Source organism: Lutjanus erythropterus, unplaced genomic scaffold, assembly GCF_056507025.1.
Source record: "Lutjanus erythropterus isolate fLutEry1 unplaced genomic scaffold, fLutEry1.hap2 Scaffold_155, whole genome shotgun sequence".
NCBI classification, from domain to species: domain Eukaryota; kingdom Metazoa; phylum Chordata; class Actinopteri; order Lutjaniformes; family Lutjanidae; genus Lutjanus; species Lutjanus erythropterus.
In genome coordinates this window covers 1,825,001-1,833,236 of record NW_028146632.1, presented here as the reverse complement: position 1 = coordinate 1,833,236, position 8,236 = coordinate 1,825,001, and the positions used below count along the sequence as shown (strand labels likewise).

At 40.8% G+C, this 8,236-nt stretch overlaps 2 long non-coding RNA genes across 2 annotated transcripts; one reads left to right on the top strand and one right to left on the bottom strand.

Annotated features, from left to right (window-relative positions):
- The first annotated feature begins 923 nt into the window (after positions 1 to 923).
- Positions 924 to 3,189, top strand: LOC146304383 (uncharacterized). Its single transcript, XR_014769368.1, has 3 exons — positions 924 to 1,411; positions 2,374 to 2,519; positions 2,723 to 3,189. It is a non-coding gene; the product is annotated as an uncharacterized LOC146304383 (long non-coding RNA).
- On the bottom strand, positions 2,723 to 4,621 carry LOC146304382 (uncharacterized). The gene is made up of 2 exons (XR_014769372.1): positions 4,537 to 4,621; positions 2,723 to 2,985 (listed from the first exon to the last, which is right to left on the bottom strand). It is a non-coding gene; the product is annotated as an uncharacterized LOC146304382 (long non-coding RNA).
- Positions 4,622 to 8,236: the final 3,615 nt, after the last annotated feature.

The window sequence follows — 8,236 nt, the reverse complement described above, 5'->3', positions numbered from 1 at the left end:
ACTGTCTGGCTTTGCTTTTCCTCCACGTATTGTCCAGTGTTGGACTTTCTTCATCTGTTTAATTGCCGTTACTTTTAATTTAATTGATTTCATGTTTGTAGTTGCAGAGCCCTTAAACCTTGTTTGTGGTTGCTCCATTCTGAAACAACAGACAAGAAACACATGGACACACAAATGGTTTTATAAAGCAATGCAGTATTAATTTAATAAAATAATAAACACACAATAACATGTTAACCTGTTAAACAGTCAAAGCAAGTGTGTAACTTTTAGTAACATCTTTGATATTAATGGCTTATTCTACGGTAATGCGGACATTAGCATTTTTAGTTTAGGATGACTTTATAATAATAAAAACATACTTATGAATAACATATTCCATTTCTGCCCATAAATCCTAGTAAATATTACACACTGCACCTTCAATAAACTCTTTATGAGGTGATGATATTGCACACTCCGTACACTAGAAGGTGCCATGTGCCTTTCACGTTGGTTAGTATCATGCTCTTAAACAAACAAAGTACTGCACTTCTGGATCAGTTTGAGCTGCAGACAGGAGAGACAGTGAGACCACTTGGGCCTTGTTCACAGATGGAGGTGCATTCTGCGTCTTGCGGCTGCATGCATGGCCTGTTGCATGTAGGGACTGAAGCTATGCAAGATAAAACTACGCAGGTAAGACACTGAAGTAACTGTAGCTTGCCACTTGTTAATGTTCGGTTAAGGCGACTGTAGAGTGAAGATGTGGTGTTTACAGAGCTTATTCGGACTCAAATGTTAGGAGAACGGTTAAAGGGGACATATTATGCAAAATGCACTTTTTGAAGGTTTTCCAGTGAAAATATGTGTCCCCGGCCTGCCTTCAGACTCCCGATATGAGAACAATCCTCTCTCTCCCTCTCTTGCTTGCTCCACCTTTCAGTGAATGTCGGCCAAAACGCTCCGTTTAGATTTGTGCCCGGCTATGATGTCATAGCCGGGCAAGCGCCTCCTCTGAGCCGGAGACACTCCCTGTGCTGCGTGTCTGTGCCGCCCACTGAAAACCTACGAGTCCGCCTCCCGGTCGCCATTTTTTTCTCCGTAAACGCTACACAGGCAAACTGAGATGTTGAAGGCACAAGGAAAGCACAACAAGTCCTCTGTTGTTGGCTGCAGGAACGAGCACAAATGTCTGCATTTACTCCCGTCATATGACCCACAGAAGACCCAGTGGATTAATTTATTAATTTTATTTTTAAGTAAAATGTCCTCACAACACCGGTAAAGTGTTGCGTGTGTGTGCGGGTGCTAACCATTTTACTTCGGACTGCTTCTTCATCGACGGTCGGTACAAAGCAGGATTTACTTCAAAACTGAAGCTCAAGGATGGATCAGTACCGACTGTGACATAACTGCTGACATGGCAGCGGTAAGTTCTATCATCTTTATGCTGCTTTACTGTGTATTTAGCCACTCATCCTGCCGTTAGCATCGCGGCTAATATGTGTAGCATCTACTGTGTGCTGACACGCTGGAGTATAATATTGAGGGAGAGTCATGATAATCTGTGTGAACATTAAGCCTCATATGAAGCCAGTTAACTAAACAGAATAGTAAATTGGATGCTGGTGACTGTTTTTCATGTCAGTTTTTGTGTGACTTCATGCTGCTGGGTTTGTGTTATCGGCTCTGTTGTTATGGACGCTTCCTCTCTCCTCTGCCTGCTGTGTAACTTAGATTAGCATCAAGCTGCTAACTGTCTCATACCTGAAATGTGTAGACCTGCTGCAAAATCAAGCCGAGAAACTTGAATTCAGACTAAATCAGGCGTTGTGATTAGCGCAGGTATGCAGTTGTGTTTATCTGTGCTTAGAATGTAAGAATCAAAATAATCAGAAAATAAGTTTAATTTCTCCGGTTCAACAGCTTCCTCACCAACACCACCCCCTCCTCTATTCAGTGTTTACGGTGCTTCAACACTGATGCGCTAAAGGACGACAGTACAGTAACAGTAGTCCTGCATTATATTACAAACAAGACAGTGGGGGTGCAGGACATGCAGGAGGAGAGGGACACGTCCATAATGACGACTGTTTTGCTTTGATATCAATACAATTCATAAAATCATGTGACTACTCACTTTTTACTCACAAAAACGGCATAGTAACAATGACCAAGTCACACTCATCAGCTGTTATTATAAATATATTAGGCAATAGCAGTGTATGATTGCATATATTGTCTCAGTGGCATTTGAAAGACTGTTGGTGTTTCCATTTCTTGGAATGCTGTGCAGGTAAATGAAAGTGTGGTTACATTTAATTTGTAAAAAATACTTACTGTTGTTCATTATTTACATCTTTGATTTTCTCTGTACTGCTGTACTTTCAGACTCTGCCTGGCTGTCATGTATTACAGTGAACCTGCTGACAAACCACACATCACATCTGGTGGAGACCAACTCTTCAAAGTGCACTTCCCAAAGACCATGAGAGGAGCCTGCAGAACAAAACCAGTGAAGACTGAGCCCATGTTTTGTAAGTGTTACATTCTTTTATTTGTAACTAAAATTAAGTCATGTACATGTTGTATTTACTGTATCACTGTAACAGTTGTTGCAAAGGTTTCAACAAAAAATAGAAATAAAATAGAAAATTAATAACTTATATAAATACACACATAAACATAATGCACTGACTTTTTTGAAGTTTAAACAAAATCTTTCTGCAATATTGCACAGGATATGTGGCCGACTTAATGGACCCCATCTTTGAGAAAGTGTTTCCGGACCCGGTGCCAGACAGGGATGAAGATCCAGAGGACATGAGTCCACAGTATGAGGAGCCAGACAAGGAGAAGGTCATCGCCAGCTGTGTGTCCTGGTTCAACTAAGAGGAGGTCTGAATCCAACATAGAGGCCCTGGGCGTCAGGAAACGTGGTGCCAATCCTAAGAACCAGACAGGCTTTGACAAGGAGTGACGAGGAAACCTATAGGCTGATACCTGTAACGAATGAAACATATGGAAAAGATGTCCAGTTAACAGTTTAGCCTCAAAAACATCAATCTTTGATGCGTCAAAGTTTTTTTTTTTCAAATGGATTCAGTGAATCTTTCAGTTTACTGTCATGGATGATAAGTACATCATTTGACATGTTATACGATGTGATATATGCGATTCAATAAATGCCTCACAGTATGTGTAAAACTTATGTTTAATGTTTAATATGAACAGTATCTGTTTATTTTGGGGTGTGCTTCTCCATTCATGGTGTTTAGTGAACACTGTAATGTTATGCCAACTTAAGTAATGTAAAGCAAACTGTAAAAAATCTGACATATTTATCTTCATAAATACAACTAACAATATTGTGAAAATCTTTTCTGTCAGTGTCATGAAATAAACCCTGACAGGATGATGCAGGACCCTGACACAAAACAGAGGGTCTTACTTCATTCTGAAGAGGTTTATTTTACAATACTGACCTGCTCACTGTACATTATCCTGCTCAATATGCAATGACTTATCACAATCAGATATACTTTATTGATCCCAGGAGGGAAATTGGTAGTGTTACAGTTAAACTCATTCAAGGAAGACTGGAATATAAGTATATACATATATTTCTACAAATATAAGCATATAGAATATAGAAATTAAGATAAAAATATTCTGTAGAGATAAAGCTTTTAAGAAATAAAAATAAAATATTAGTTAACATGTGCATTGTGAATTAAACTATATACAACAGTAGAAAAAAAAACTAAGACGTGTAAGAATATGTAAACATGCATTTGTATGTAAGTGATGTACAACAATATATACAGCAGTGGTACACATACTAGTGTAAAACAGTATGCTGAAGATAGGGACAAGTGTTATAGGATACATGTATTATAATAAGAGCATTGGTTGATTTAAATGCTCATATAAATAAATTCATCCAGAGTCTATTCTAAGATTTGTTGTGAACATATCCACAAAATTTAGAAAAATGTAAATATTTCAACAAAATATTAGGCCTATGAAATTCAAACCTGAAAGACATTAGACAAGCTGTGATGGATGAGCAGGAAGCTTTGGCAGATTTCAAATACATAATATAGGAACAGGTAAATTGTTGCACATTATGTGGAGATGGAGCACAGTGTAGTTTACAAACCACTGCACACAGCCTTGACGTCTGAAAACTGATGATAAAATGATAATAAATTCTAAAACAAGTTCAGTATTATGATTAAAAAAATGTGGCTATATAAAGGACTATTTTGATAGTCATCTCTGCAGAGAATATTGGAAAACAAAGATAATTATTGTCAGCAATCGTCAAAATATGTTAGTAATTGGGACACCTGTAACACTTGTAGAGGTCCTTTGAGTATTAACGTGTCTCACCGGAGACATGACGGTTAACTATATTCACAAATTATAATGTCACTTATTCGCCAAAATTACAGTTAGCATTAGCTACCGAGCTAGTTACATTTTAACGTTGTACCAACACACACATCGACTAACTGTAAAGTATCAAGACACACAAAGTTGTAGACTTACCATTCAGACACGTCCGGCAACATCCGCAGTGTTTGAATTTCTGCAGGAGCCTCCTCTGGATCAAAATTAGATGTTTAAAATCTACCATGTCTGACAGCAGCCATGTCCGTCATGGTGTTCAGCGTAAACATAGCAGACAGGACCGGCTGATTCAAGCCACGCCCACCACCAGAGAGGGGCGCGACTAGTCACAGCTCATTTGCATTTAAAGCTACAGGCACAGAAACAGCTCGTTTTGAGAGAGGCTGAAATAGAGGGGTATAAAGACACGCTGATCTGCATGATCCGAGTGGTGTTTTATGAAACAAACTTCGAAAGCATGTTTTGAGGACCTCTGAGACCTATAAAAACTTATCAGAAAGGGGCATAATATGAGACCTTTAAAGTAAAAGTGCATAACTGTTCTGAGCCCCTCCATCCTCAGCCTACTCCTCTTCGTGATTGCTCCACATATATTCCCCCGGTGTTAACCCATGATTTACAGAATGTGTCCCTTTGCATGCAAGGCGTAGGAACAAATCAGCATGAAAGTTTAGGACACAGCAGCTGTCTGAAATCCGTGCAGATCGGTCTAATGAAGTCTCCGTTGCCTGAGAGAGTGTACTTGGTCTGTGGGAATAATGCTTATAGCTGTGTGCCCTACGATGACGCTTCTGGAACATGTTATCTGGCCTATCTAGTCCCTTTGATTAGAGAAGTAGATTTGTCTGAAATAGCCGCATTGTATCCCCCTTTACATAAACACAGGAGGGAGTTGTCTAGCCTCCAACGGGTAGCAGGTATCATTCTCCCCTTCTATGGTGTCTATGTCACTCAACAAGAGCTTATATCCCTGTCCAAAGTGCTAGAAAACCACCTTAATGTCTCTAACAAAGCTATGTTAGCAGAACACAAGGAGCTGCAGGAAGTAAAGACAGTGGTATTGCAAAATCGTATGGCACTAGACTTGTTACTAGCTGCTCAGGGTGGAACCTGTAAAGTCATCGGTACTGAGTGTTGTTCTTATATTTCAGATGCAACAGCTGAGATAATGGATATGGCCCATGACACCACACAGGGCCTTAAAGAGTTACATGCCACTCACGGGTTTGAGCTAGGGGATTTCTCAAGCACATTCGGGTCCTGGGGATCAGGTATTCTTAAGCTTCTCACCACCGAAGTAGTGTTTCTTCTTCTCCTCATCCTCATTGGTACATGCCTGGTCTCCATCATTAAGTTAATCATTCGTAAATCTACCAGAACCATTACACAGGCCCCCCAAACTGTGGTTAAGTATGATAATGATGATGTCACTGTGATGTTTTATCCTGATGTTGAACAGTGGGAATTTCCTTATTCATTTTCGGATGACAGTGGGTGCAGTGAAGATAACAGGTAAAGGTGAAACACTAATGAGCTACAGGTAACACAAGGGGGGTTGGGATGAGTGTTGTAGGTCTTGATCTAATCTATCTTATTCTTGATACTAATGTGATTATAATGCTATATGTGTGATCAAAACGTGTTTTGCAGAATCCAATAGAGTTTGCATGCTGTGTGAATCTTTACAGGACTAGTTTAACTGAATTGTATCTAGTTCGCAATATAAACAAAATAAATAAAGAAAGAAAGATATTAATAACAATCAAATTAAACAAAAGGCTATAAATAAAAATTTGTATTATGTTTTTCCATAGCAATGGCGAACCTTTGTCTCTTCACATATTATATGTGTGGTGTGTATAGGTATTTGAAATGGAAATGTCTTATGAATGAACATGTTAGTCTCAGGAACTTTAAAACACAGGCATGAGCACTTGCTGGGAATATAATTGCATTCCAGGAATAACATCTACAAGGAAGGATTCCATACCACCATCATCGTGACGTGCTAGTAACCTCTCCATGGTGGTGGCCCCCAATGTCCGTAAAGTACACGGGTGTCGAAGACTCATCAGTGCACTTACAACAGTGTGATATGATTGAAGAACAAGGTTTATTATGTGACATGTATTCATGTATAAGTGACTGTTGTTTCTTGATTGAGATTTTGTTTTGAAGGATGCTTATTGTGTTACATGTGTGTTCATATCATTTCTGAAGGCGTTCCCTCGGGTACTAGGCTCATTGACAAGTAAGGCAAATTCGGGTTTATCTATTGATAAAAGAGGGGATTCTGTTGTGGAATTTGCCTCACTTGCTTCACTAGCTCTTAGATTGTTCCCTGAGTCTCTCTTTATATGGGTGACAATGCAGTCGTGAAGGGTCCAGTCATAGGTCATCTAACCTGAACAGGCACACTAGTAGTTGGTCACTCTGCACAACTACAGTCCACAGCTGCACAAGTAGGAGAGTAGTGCATCCCCCAGATACTTTCTCCTGAGGTCCCAAGGTTATGGCTTATCGGGCAGACAGACTGTCTCCACATTCTCTATCAGGGCACAATACATGAGCAAGGCCGACAGATACAGTGATTTAGAGCAAAGAGGTGCATAGCTTCTTGTTTTGCACTTATGCCCAATAGAATTTGTGTACACATAGATAGACACATCAGGCCCATACATGGTGGCGTGTCAAATTCCAGCGAATGTCAGGGGACAGTTAAATACCTTCACTCGAGAAGTAACCTTCAGAAATGGGTTGGCTGTCACAATATTCTCAGTGTATTGCTAATCTGAATTCTCCTCGATCGAGCTTCATTAAATACTCCTGTGTAAGTCATCTGGGACTCCCGAACTCTTCTTCAGTGTCTGAGTGAACCATTCTTCAGAATTTCCACTACAATCATCACCAGCAGCAGCAGCAGCTCCTCCTCCTCCTCCTCCACATCAACAACAACAACAACAACAACAACAACAACAGCAGCAGCAGCCTCCTCCTCCACAACAACAACAGCAGCAGCAGCAGTCTCCTCCTCCACAACAACAACAACAACAGCAGCAGCAGCCTCCTCCTCCACAACAACAACAACAACAACAACAACAGCTCAGGAGCCTCCTCCTCCTCCTCCACAACAACAACAACAACAACAGCATCCTCCTCCACAACAACAACAGCAGCAGCAGCAGCAGCAGCAGCAGCAGCATCCTCCTCCACAACAACAACAACAACAGCAGCAGCATCCTCCTCCACAACAACAACAACAGCAGCAGCATCCTACTCCACAACAACAACAACAACACCAGCAGCAACATCCTCCTCCACAACAACAACAACAACAGCAGCAGCATCCTCCTCCACAACAACAACAGCAGCAGCATCCTCCTCCACAACAACAACAACAGCAGCATCCTCCTCCACAACAACAACAACAACAACAACAGCAGCAGCATCCTCCTCCACAACAACAACAACAAAAGCAGCAGCAGCAGCAGCAGCATCCTCCTCCACAACAACAACAACAACAACAACAGCAACATCCTCCACAACAACAACAACAACAACAACAACAGCATCCTCCTCCACAACAACAACAACAACAGCATCCTCCTCCACAACAACAACAACAGCAGCAGCATCCTCCTCCACAACAACAACAACAACAACAACAACAACAGCATCCTCCTCCTCCACAACAACAACAACAACAGCATCCTCCTCCACAACAACAACAACAACAGCAGCAGCATCCTCCTCCACAACAACAACAACAGCAGCAGCAGCATCCTCCACAACAACAACAACAACAGCAGCAGCATCATCCTCCACAACAACAACAACA